Below are 13,100 nucleotides of genomic sequence, written 5' to 3' on the forward strand. Positions count from 1 at the left end.
AATGAGGGCCTATTATCTTGTGTAGTTTAAGGTTATGCCTGCATACACCCAGAGTATATTAAACATATAATCAAAAAGAATTGGAAAAACCCCTTGAGGGATGGGAGAAAAATATGGAAGTATTAAACTTTACCATCAAGGAATCCCTTGATACTGTGTCCTACACTAGAGACACCCAAATCAGGCCAAGCCCTGGATCTTGAGGCTTACACTTGTGAAATTTAGGTAGGTAGTGTAGAACTTTAGCCTACATATATTTGTGCCTAAGTTACTTCTGGAGGACCTCTTTTGTTGCTCAGATTTGGCCTCACTCTCTCTAAGCCCAACTGTGTAAGTGAAATCATTGCCCTTCCCCCTATGTGGGACATGACATCACAGAGCAAACGTCTCCCTGGTGGTAAAGGAGATGACACCCATGGATGAGTCTTTCCCTGACACCACGGGATCTACACTTCCATCCTTACCAAAAGGGAGGACAGGAGTGTGGTTAACAAAGTATCTTTGGCTGAGAGAGTTCAAATAGAATTGAGAGGCTACTCTGTAGGCCACTCTTACGCAAGCTTCAGTTAGACATTGCTACCAATCAATATTTGCAAAAGTCCAACCAAAACCATTCCAGTCAGTCATGAAGAACATCTAGGGCAATATATAAGAATCTACAAAGGTTCCATGCACTAGGGTAACTTTCCAGAAAGCTACAACCTCCGGATGTATCCCTGACCAGATAATTCCTGGATTGCTTTCCAAAAAAAAACCTAGATTGCTTTCCAAAATATCAGCTACTGCCATATACCTACCCCTATTAGTCACAGTCCCTTTCAAGATGAAAAAGTTGGAATAGCCATAGACCAAATGCCCCTAAAGAGTGGGATAGAAAAATCAGAGGTGATGGCGGAGTTATACAGATAAGGCAGGTTTAGCAAATAAATATGATTGCTGAATCACTAAATTAATATTTCTTTTAGTCTCCTGCATCTTAGAGAAGTGAAAAGTAAAAAACTAAAATTGTGAAATTGTAACCCGTACCAAACTCTGAAATCAGTTCTGCAACTAATTGTTGTTCTGTGCTTTGAAACTTATTGCTTTATTTGCATATATGTTATTTTTCTACAAAAAAAAAGGTCAGTTGTGATAATAAAAAATGTTTATTCCTTTTAGCCTCCTATATTTTGGAATAGCTAGAAGAAAAATCTGAGATGATCATATGGTGTCCTATGACAAATTCTGGAATCTGTCCTTACCTATTGCTTTTTTCTTTCTTTGCTTTTATATACATTATATAATAAAAAGTAAAAAAAAAATGTAATTATTATACAATCACCAAAAAGACAAAAACAGAGAATACCTCTTTTCAGTAGAGAGCATATAAGCAAATATATTTTGGTAGTGATTAAAACACATACTTCTCTTTGATAACTTTATGAAGTATTGAGATCTAGGTGGATAATATAGGAATTTAAACAATGAAAGAATTTAACAGAATTATAGAATCAGATAGTATCTGGAATAGAAGACAGAAAATGGTTTTGAGTTATTGGTGTGTAGGCCAAGTGCTTACCATAACATTGTCTCATGTATTTCTCAAATGTTCTTGAGTTAATTGGAAATGTCCTCATGCTATTCTTTTGGGTGAAGAAACAATGGCTCAAAGACTTTGCATAATTTTTCTTACTTCACACACATACTAGAATTTCAGTTCACTGCTCACATACTTTTTTAGAATTAGGAAAGAATTTGCACCTCCATGACTTTTGTTTTGGGATGATTTAGCAATTATTTGAACATTCAAACCACTTATTACATTTGAAAAAAAATACAGAATTAAATATCTACTCTACAGAGTTCTGAAAGTTACTGAGAAAGTATAAAGAGCTTGCTTACAATTTATTTATTTTATCATTTGGCATTTTTATTTTCTGTAATTATGATCCCATTTGTGATCAGGGAATCTCCAGAACATAACAGCATAAGGCAGCACTCAATAAATTGCTTTTGAGCAAGTTTGGTTAATATTCTAAAAAACAAAACAAAACACTTCTTCCTTACTTGCAATATCATCTCCATCCTTATTGACATCGACACTTCAGCATACTTCTTTATTTTTTAATGTTTTTTTTATAATAGAGAATTAACTTTCCCAGGATGTTTTCCATTTTATATCATCAGGGGGATTGATTTCAAATTTCCTTTTACCTTTATCAGACCAATTGGTGTTCAAAACTGTGCCACTAGACTCTATACCAACTTATTCATGTCATGCTTTACTTCATCAGAGCCAAATGAATAGATCAGCTGAAACAAATTGTTTAAATCAGCATGTCCACCTTCTCATCCTTTTCTTCTTTAAGAATGCCAAATAATTTATCCCAATTTCTTGTATAATGAGATGATGATGGATATAATTTCTTTGCTCAGAACTCTTTTGACTTACACACATCTCTTTCCTCCTCCAGCTTTGCCAATCACACAATTTCTGGCTCTTTCATTTTAATTTCATATTGACTAAAAATAATTTAAATATGTTCTGCTCAATTATTATAGGATGAAGAATTCTCAATTTCAAATTGTAATTATCTCCAGAGGGAAGATTCAGCAAAGTAGGCAAGACTTTATTATGAAAGTATCATGTTTATGTCATTCTTCTGAACATTTCTGATCATAGGCATGATGATTAGTTGTGATTGTATCGATACCAGTCATAATAAACTTTTGTCTAATAATCTAATCAAATGGATTTCCACCCTATGATATTGAATCAGGATTAAAGAGGATGCCTTTCCTGGGGGTACTTATCACCTTCAAACCAGTGCAACATCTCACACTGCTATAAAACTTACCTCAGTTGGGATCATAAACCTAAATATAAAGCCTAAAGATTTTGTAAATTCCATGAAAAATTATAGTATAAAGTATTTGTGGTCTGGAGTTAGGCAAAGTTTTCTTATACACATCAGAGTATCACTGCCTGTCATTGACTTATTTCTAAGGCCTTCATAGCAATTGTTTCATGTGTTTTGACTGTTGTTTCAGTTGTTGGTAAACTGAGGTAAATCAGGTCTTGTCACTCAATCTTGGCTGTAAGTGAAAGTTTGAGGTAATAAATTCATTGAGGAAGTTGTCTAACATTATGTTCTGTATTTAAAGTTTTATTATACCTGCCACTTCTGCAGTTTCTCTTTAACATTTTCTACATAACTCAAAACAAGTCTGTATAAAAACTGATTTGAGCACATCATTATATTTGTTGAAAGATGTTGAAAAGGACAGATTATAATAGGAGAGGAGTAAATTATCATATCATTTTGAAGATATGATTTTTGAAGTTTTGCTAAACTGTTAAATGAAATTAATATTAATTAATATTAAGTTTTCAAAGTATTTTCAGGAAAATCACATGGATTTTCTCTGAAATATTATCATGACAAATTAAGTTGTGTCTTCAATCTTGTATTGTCTCAAACATCTTGTTTTTCCAGCTTTAGTGATTATTAGGTTTAGATATTGAACAATCTCTATACATTCTGGATACTAGACCCTTATCTGATTAGTCATTTCCAAATACCAACTCCAATTGAGTAGACTGTCACTGAGCCACTAACACACTGCCTTGTAGGCTCTCTTTAATCACTTCTGTTTTCCAGTCCTTGGGGTCTGAATTCCTTGGGGCAGGGATTCCACCTGAGCTGGGCCTCACCCCTCTCCTGGGGAAGGCACAACATCCAGGGAATTACCACCTTTCACCTGTCCAGCCTCTTTGTCTCTCAGATAAACTTAATCCCACCCTTGTGTGGGGCAGTTGGGGTGTGAGACCATTTCAAGCAGTAGGAACAAAGAAAAGGTTCTTTTCAGAGCAGGAACCCAGTTCCTTGGGATATTCATGGTTCTGAGTGGGCTCAAGCTGCTCCAGCTCTTATAGCAGACACATTTAGTTCAGAGAGGTAATTATTATTTGTGGATTTTGAGAGGTTGTTTTATATATAAATAACCTGGCATTTAGAGATAAGAATGAAGCCAGTTGGGTCAGGATTAATGTAATTCAGAATACAACGTGTAAAGAAGACATTGTCTATATTTTAGAACTGCACCTATTCTTTGAGATCAAAGAATGAAAGGTTTATTTTGCCTGGGACCTAAATTTTCTGTCCACATAATCCAACTCAAACTGTCTGCACAGCTTAATTGAACAATTAAAAAAATCCAGAATAAGAATGAGGGCCTTTAATCCTGAATACCTTAATATAATGCCTGGATACATCCTAAAATAAATAAGGCAGATAATCAAAAGTATTGACAAAATCCCTTCAGGCATGGGAGAAAAATATTGAGCTATTAATAAACTTTAATAAATGTTTATTAATAGTTCAAAAAATATTGAACTACTAAGCTGATACTCTGTCAAACATTAAGGACACCCAAATAAATAATCCATGCCCTTGGTCTTGAAGCTTACTCTTTTGAAGTTTATGTAGGTAGTGGAGAAGCTTAGCCTACTTATAGGTATGCATAAGAAGTAAGATCACTTCTGGAAGACCTCTTCTGTTGCTCAGATTTGGCCTCACTCTCTCAAAGCCCAACTTTGTAAGTGAAATCATTGCCCTCCCCCTTCCAGGATGAAAGTCTCCCTGGCAGTGTGGGAGATGACTCCCAGGATGAGTCTGTCCCTGGCACCATGTGATCAACAATTCCATCCTGCCTAAAAGGGGGGAAAGAAATGCAGTGAATAAAGTATCTCTGGCTTAGAGAGGTCAAATAGAGTCATGAGGGTACTCTGTAGGTCACTCTTATGTAAGCTTCAGTTAGACATTGCTCCCTATCATGACTTGCCAAACCCCAACCAAAACCATTCCAGCCAATCCTTAGGAATACATATGATTCTACAAAGGCTCCATGCACTAGCTTAACTGTGCAGAAACCTACAACCTCCAGATGGGTTCCAGGACCAGATAAACTCTGAAACCTAGAGTGCCCAGCCTCTCCAGAACATCAGCTAGTTCCATATCTGTACCCCATATTAGTGACAGTCCCTTCCAACATGAAAAAGTTAGAATGGCCATAGCCCAGATACCCCAAAAGAGAGAGACAGCAAGATCAAAGATGATGGTGGAGCTATACAGAGAAGGTAGGGTTTAAGAAATGAATATGATTGCTGAATGATTAAGGTGGTATTTCTTTTAGCTCCAGTATCTTAGAGCAGCTAAAAGTAGCAACCCAAAATTGTGAGATTTTAATCCATACCAAACTCTGAAATCTTCTCTACAACTAATTGTTGTGCTCTATTTTTCATAAAAAAGAAAAAAAGTCAACTGTGATGATAAAAAAGCATTTATTCCTTCTAGCCTCCTATATTCTAGAGCAGCTAGAAGGAAAAATCTGAGATGATAGTGTAATAGTCCATGCTAAACTCTAGGATATGTCCTGTAAGTTATTGTTGAATAATGCCTTGAAAACCATTGCTTGTTTCTTTCTTTGCTTTGTATATGTGTTATATTATGCAATAAAAAAGTAAAAAAAAAAACAAAAAAACTGCCACCAAATAAAAAGATGAGAACAGATGAATTCACTGAGCAATTCTACCAAACATTCTAAGATATATGATTCCATTTCTGCTCAAAGTTTACAAAAAGTTGAACAGGAGGAAATACGCCTTAATTCATTTCATGAGGTGAAAACCATCCTCATACGAAAGTTAGGTAAATATACCAAAAGAAAGAGACTTACAGACCAAAATATTTATGAATATAGATGCAAAAGTCCTAAAAAATCTAACAAACTGAAACCAAGGGCATATTAAATGAACTGTACACCATGATCAATCTGTTTCACCCCTGGTATGCAAGGTTTGTTTACCATGAGAAAAAAATTAATGTAATATACCAAGGTAACATAATGAAGGAAAAGAAACACCTGATCTTCTCACTTGATGTAGAAAAGTTATTTGACAAAATACCACAGAAATAGAAGGAAATTTCCTCCACATGATAAAGGCCTTATATAAAAAGTCCACAGTTAACACTTGAGTTCAGGTGAAAAAGTTAAGCTTTCCCTCTAAGATCAAGAAAGAGAAGGACATTCACCATCACCAGGTTTATTCAAAATTGTACTTGAAGCTCTTTCCAGAGTAATTAGACAAGGAAAAGATTAAAAAGCATCCGAATTGAAAAATAAGAAGTAAGCCTTCCTCTATTTACTGATTATATGACTTTTTATGCATATAATTCTGAAAAATCCATAACAAAGGTCCTTGAGTTAATAAATTAATTCCAGGAAGTGAAGGAGTACAAGAGGAACCCCCCAAAACCTGTAGTGTTTCTATATGCATGCAATGTACAATAAGAACAAAGATATCAAGAAAATATTCCATTCACAATAGCAGTTAAAATAATCAAATATCTAGGAATAAAACTAACCAATGATGTAAGGGACTTGTACCCAGAGATCTTCAAAGCATTGCTAAAAGAAAGCAAAGAAGACTGAAATTAATGGAAAGACACTCTGTTTTCATATATCTGATGAATAAATACCTTTAAGATGCCCCCCTCCCCAACGCAATTTATAGATTCAACTTAATTCCCAACAAAAATCAAAGAATTTTCTTTGCAGAGATGGAAAGACCAATCTCTTCCTCTTCTAGTACTTCATGTTGTGAAGTTAGGTTTCATAGTTGATATTTTCTCTTTCTTGTAAGAATTTAGAGTTTTAAATTTCCCTCTCACCACTGTCATTGCTGTATCTATAACATTTATTACATTTTGTTGTTCTTGTTTATTCACCTCAAGATATTTCCTAGTCATCTTTGTCATTTCTTCTTTGATCAATTGGTTATTTAAAAGTGCAGTTTTCAATTACCACATATCAATGAACTTTCCTCTTTATTGATTTCTGGCATAATTTCAGTTTGTCAGAGAAAGTTCATTGTAAGCTTTCAAACTTTTTAAAGTTGTTGTCTTGTTTTGTGATGTACAATATAGTCCATTTTGTAGAGTGACCTGTATGTACTAGAGAGAAATATGTATTCCTTTCTTGTGTGTGAAGTGTTCAATAAATGTCTGTTACTTCTAATTGGTTTGTAGTATTGCTCAGATATTTCATGTCGTTATCAATTCTTCTATATAGCTGTTCTATCTACTCTTAAATGTTATGTATTGAATTTTATTACTAGATCATAGGTCTATTCATTTTGCATTTCAAAAGTGTGAATATTATTTTCATTATTTTGAGTTTCTTCCGTTTCAGTGTATAGATGTTTAAAACCGTCTTGTTCTTCTGTTGAATTGATCACTTCATTAGTATGGTGTACTAATTTGTCTTTTAACAGTTTTGGATTTGCAGGCTATTTTTGTATAATATTAATATAGCTACTCCAGCTCTCTTTTCATTACTATTTGCATGGAGTACCTTTTCAATCTCTTCACTTTTAAGCATCTTGTATATTTGAACTTGAGTCTCCTATAAAAAGCACATAGGTTAACCAGTGCTCAACCTCTGCAGTTTGATGGGGAGCTTAGTTCATTTCTATTGAAAGTAGTTTACTGGTAATGCAGAACATTCTTCTGCCTCTTTTGCAAATAACAATTGCTATTTGCAGTTTGTTAGCTTTAGACAATTTTCATCCCTCAATTCCTCCATTAATATCTATTTGATATTTTGCAGTTTGTCATTTTGAATCCCTTCTTATTTCCTTCTATTTATACTTTCAAATATTTTCTTTGTGTTTACTATTGGGCTTAAATACAACATCCTAAATATATAATGATTTCATTTGATCTGATACAAATTTAACATACACATTGTTCCTATACCCCACCATCCCACCCACTATTTTGTTATACTTGTTATACCTTAAAAAATTAATTACATGAACCATAGATTTTTAATTACTTTTTTAATTTGGAGATTTTATTTTATTTTTTAATTTTTAATTTTTTTAAATTGATTTATTTATTAATTAAAAAAATTAACAGCAAATGAACTAAAACATTAACACGTGATCATTCTGTTCTACATATATAATCAGTAATTCACAATATCATCACTTAGTTGCATATTCATCATTTCTTAGAATATTTGCATCAATTCAGAAAAAGAAATAAAAAGACAACAGTAAAAGAAATAAAATGAAAACAGAAAAAATAGATTATACATACCATACCCCTTACTCCTCCCTTTCATTGATCACTAGCATTTTAAACTAAATTTATTTTAACATTTGTTCCCCCATTATTTATTTTTATTCCATATATTCTACTCATCTGTTGACAAGGTAGATAAAAGGAGCATCAGACGCAAGGTTTTCACAATCACACAGTCACATTGTGAAAGCTATGTCATTATTCAATCATCATCATGAAAAATGGCTACTGAAACACAGCTCTACATTTTCAGGCAATTCCCTCAAGCCTTTCCATTACATTTTGAATAACAAGGTGATATCTACTTAATGTGTAAGAATAACCTCGAGGATAACCTCTCAATTCTGTTGGAATCACTCAGCCATTGACACTTTGTCTCATTTCACTCTTCCCCCTTTTGGTCAAGAAGGCTTTCTCAATCCCTTGATGCTGAGTCTCAGCCCATTCTAGGGTTTTTCTCAATCCCTTGATTCTGAGTCTCAGTTCATTCTAGGATTTCTGTCCCATGTTGCCAGGAAGGTCCACACCCCTGGGAGTCATTTCCCACATAGACAGGGGGAGGGTGGTGAGTTTACTTGTTGTGTTGGCTGGAGAGAGAGGCCACATCTGAGCAATGAAAGAGGCTTTCTAGGGGGTGACTCTTAGGCCTAAGTTTTAATTAGGCTTTACCTATCCTTTTTGGGTTTAAGTTTCATGTGAGCAAACCCCAAGACTGGGGGCTCAGTCTATAGCTTTGGTTGTCCACACTGCTTGTGAGATTTTTAATTGCTTTTTAAGTACATGCTTTTTAGAATCTGCACAAATAGAATTCAAAAATAAAATGCAGAGATTTACAGTTATTCATATAGTTAGAGTCACTAGAGATTTTTATTTATTTAATGATGCTTTGATACACTGTCTGTTGTCCTTTCTTTTCAGTGTGAACAACTTCCTGTAGCACTGCTTATAGGAGAGGTCCAGCAGTGACCATCTGCCTCAGTATTTGTTTATTTGATAATGCCTTAATCTATCCCTTATTTGTAAAACAGCCTTGCTGGATATAAAATTCTCTGATGAGATCTTTAATATTTCATTCCACTGTCTTCCTGTCTACATTAATTTTCTGAGAAATTAGGATTCAATTTTCTAGAGATTGCCCATTATATAAAAACTTTCTTTTCTCTGGTAGCTTTCAGAAATCTCTCCTTGTCTTTGTAGTTTTACTACACTGTGACAGGACATGGTTCTCCTCAAGTTGATCCTCTTTACTGTTCCTGCTTGTGCCAGGTTGAAAAGACTTATGTGCCCTAGAAAAGTCATGTTTTAATCCTGATCCAATCTTGTAGGAGCAATATTTCTGTAATCTCTATTCAATATTGTAGTTTGGAATCTTTTGATTAGATTATCTCCATAGAGATGCAACTAGCCCAATTGTGGGTATTAATCTTTGATTAGACAGAAATGTGACTCCACCTATTTCAGGAGGGTGTTAATTAGTTTACTGGAATCCTTTATAAGAAGAAGCATTTTGGAGAAAGCTTCAGGACAATGGGAGAGACATGGGAGCATGGCAGCAGAGCCACAAGGCTGAGAGCCTACACAATCAGAGACCTTCGGGGATGAAGAAGGAAAATGCCCCCGGAAGAGCATCATGAAACAAGAAGCCTGGATAGAAAGCTAGCAAATTTTGCCATCTTCATAATGTGTTTTTCTAGTTGAGAGAGAAACCCTGAACTTCATCAGTCTTTCTTAAGTGAAGGTAACCTCTTGTTGGTGCCTTAATGTGGACATATTTTAGAGACTTACTTTAATTGGGACATTTTCTTGTCCTTAGAACTGTAAACTAGCAACTTATTAAATTCCCCTTTCTAAAAGCTATTATAGGTCTGGTATGTCACATTCAGGCAGCTAGCAAACTAGAGCAGATTTTGGTACAGGAGAAGTAGGGTGCTGCTGTGGTTTGCAAATACCAAGAATGTAGGAACAGCTTTTTAAATGGATAGGGGGAAGATTCTGGAAGAGTTGTAAGGAGCTTTATTGAGAAACCTAGAATGTTTTGAAGATACTTTTGGCAGAAGTGTGAACTTTAAAAATACTTCAGATAGGGCCTTAGACAGAAATGAGACAAATATTATTGCAAACTGGAAGGAAGGGGATCCTTGTTTTCAAATTTCAGATAATCTGGAAAAATTGACTAGTGACTTTGGCTGGGAGGCATATTTTAGAGGCCATTAACTTGGACATTTAGTGGAAGAGATTTCCAAATTAAATGTGGAATGTGCCACCTGACTTCTCCACACAGTTTATTATAAAATGTGACAGGAAAGAGATAAGCTCTGAACTGAACTCTCGGGTTTAAAGAAACCAGAAATTGATGTTCTGGAAAATTCTGGGCTTCCAGGAAAGGGGGATCCTAGAGTATAGTGCCCCATATGAGGATTTAACCAAATGTGGGACCAGTCAGCCATTTCAGAGAAAGCCAGAATTGGAGATGAAGTTATCCAGGAAGGATTTGTGGAAACTCCTTATGTCTGATGGGCATAATCCAAGCATACTATGTAGAAGGCCAACAAGAGTGTTGTATGATCTGTATAAACAAAACTGTGGCCAGTCTTGACTGAGAAGGAATGCAAAACGACAATGTATAGGAAAAATAACTTCAGAGGCAGAACTATGGAAGCTAAAGTCAAAAGTCATGAAACCTCAGACCAGGAAGGCAGTCCCACCCAAATATTGTGGAGAGGGTAGAACATATTCCCTGGGAAGTGGGGAGATCCTGGCTGCCACCACATGGAAGGGTTGAGCATGTGCTCCAGAGATGGTAGAGAGCCCAGGTGCAGCCCTGATGCTTGGAGAGAGTGGAGCTGAGAAAAAGGTGGTCTCCCCAATGTCCCCCAAGTTTGTATTTGGAGAGGGGGGGCACTGTGTAAGCCTTTGGAAAGGGTGGGACTGCCATTTTCTAATGCCTGCAAGATAAATGAAATGACTCAAACTTTCAAATCTAATTGATTTTGCCCTGCAGGATCTCAAGACTCTTGGGTCCAGTGACCCGTGTTTTCCTCTTCCAATTTCTCCCTGTGAAGTGGATATATGTTCTCCCTATATCTGCTGGCAGCAAATAACTTGTTCTGAGTTTGGCAGGTGCAAAACAGGAGAATTTTGCTTTAGAATAGACCATGCCCGTGGCTGCCTTTGATGATATTTGGCACTATTTCTGATTTTGTATTTTATTTGTTTTGTTACTGAAATGGTTTAAGGATTTCTGACATTGTGATAGAATGAATGTATTTTCTATATGGGAAAAAATGTTTTTTTTTTTTAGTGTCTAGAGGGTGGAATGTGCTGGTTTGAAAAGATTTGTGTACCTTAGAAAATCCATGTTTTAATCCTGATCCAATCTTGTGGGGGCAACATTTCTTTAATCCATATTCAATAATGTGGGTTGGAAAACTTTGATTAGATTATTTCCATGGATATGTGACTCACTTAATAGGGGTATTCATTTTTGGTTAGATGGAGATGTAATTCAACTCATTCCAGGTGGGGTATTAATTAGGTTATTGGAATCCTTTAAAAAAGGATGGATTTTGGGGAAAGCTTCAGAATGACAGGAGAAACATGAGAGAATGACAGCAGAGCTGTGAAATCAAGAGCCCTCACAATCAGACACCTTTGGAGATGAAGAAGGAAAACACCCCTAGGAGAGTGTCATGAAACAGGAAGCCCAGAGAAAAAGCTAACAAACTTTTTTATCTTCACTACATGTCTTTCCAATTGAAAGAGAAAACCTGAATTTCATCGACATTTCTTGAGTGAAGTTAACCTCTTGTTGGTGCCTTAATTTGAACATTTTTATAGGCTTGCTTTAATTGGGACATTTTTGTGGCCTTAGAACTTTAAAATCACAACTTATTAAAATCCCCTTTCTAGAAGCCATTGTAGTTCTGGTATGTCACATTCTAGCAGCTAGCAAACTAAAGCACTGCTTTTCTTGAATGTAGTGCATGTCTTTATCAAATTAGAGAAATTTTCTGCCTTTATTTATTTGAACATTTCTCTTGCCCCTTTCTCTCTTTTTTTCTTCTGAGACTCATGTTATTACCATATTGGTATTTTTGAAGGTGGCTAACACATTTCAGGGCCTCTGTTCACCACTTTTCTTTTTTTTCTTTTCTCCTCTTCCTATTAATCATCTTAATTGTGCTATTTTCAGTTTCACTGATTGTTCCTTTTCTTTGATCTTTGATGATTTCTGAGGTTTTATCTCACAGTTTTGGATGGACCATGATTTCTTTCATCTTTTTCTACCTTGTAAACTTTTATTTCACAATGTATGTTTTAATATTCCAATGATTTAACTATGGGATTTAATCCCTAAGCTGTTTCTTATATTTATATGCAACTAAGTAAATGCCAAATATATCATTGTCAGGAAATAAAAAAAGCAAACAAACAAAATTAAGTATAAAACAGCTTTCATGGTCTTTGAAATTTTGAGTTGTGATGGCTGGTGCTCTCCTTCAAAATTTGGCTCTCCTCTCAGGGTCAGCCTGAGGCAAAATTTCAGGTCCTCTCCCTTTATGATCCAATGTGCTGGGCTTGTTATAGGGAAGTACTTGGAAATTTCCCTGTTTACTGGAATTGAAATGCCTCCCTATCCTTATGAAACTCACTTTTCCCCTTCAGAGTGCTCTACTGTACGTCTTTGAGAAAGGAATCTTGTGCTACAGGCCATTATTTTTTATTTTTGACATTTTCATTGTATTGTATAACATGTATACAAATAAAAAAAATAAAACACTTTTCAAAGCACTCTTCAACAAGTAGTTATAAGACAGATCCCATATTTGTCATGGGCTACCAAATGATCCTCTCAGATTTTTCCTTCTAGCTGCTCCAGAATATAGGAATCTAGAGGGCTTAAGATTGTTTTTTATTACCACAGTAGACATTTTTCCCTTCTTTTTGTGAAAAAAAAAACTACTACATATA

At 35.2% G+C, this 13,100-nt stretch overlaps 1 pseudogene; it reads right to left on the bottom strand.

Moving 5' to 3' along the window:
• Nucleotides 1-2,128: 2,128 nt before the first annotated feature.
• On the bottom strand, nucleotides 2,129-12,843 carry LOC143655594 (protein SGT1 homolog pseudogene; annotated as a pseudogene).
• Nucleotides 12,844-13,100: the final 257 nt, after the last annotated feature.

The sequence above is a fragment of the Tamandua tetradactyla genome, chromosome 2, assembly GCF_023851605.1.
Source record: "Tamandua tetradactyla isolate mTamTet1 chromosome 2, mTamTet1.pri, whole genome shotgun sequence".
Taxonomy (NCBI): domain Eukaryota; kingdom Metazoa; phylum Chordata; class Mammalia; order Pilosa; family Myrmecophagidae; genus Tamandua; species Tamandua tetradactyla.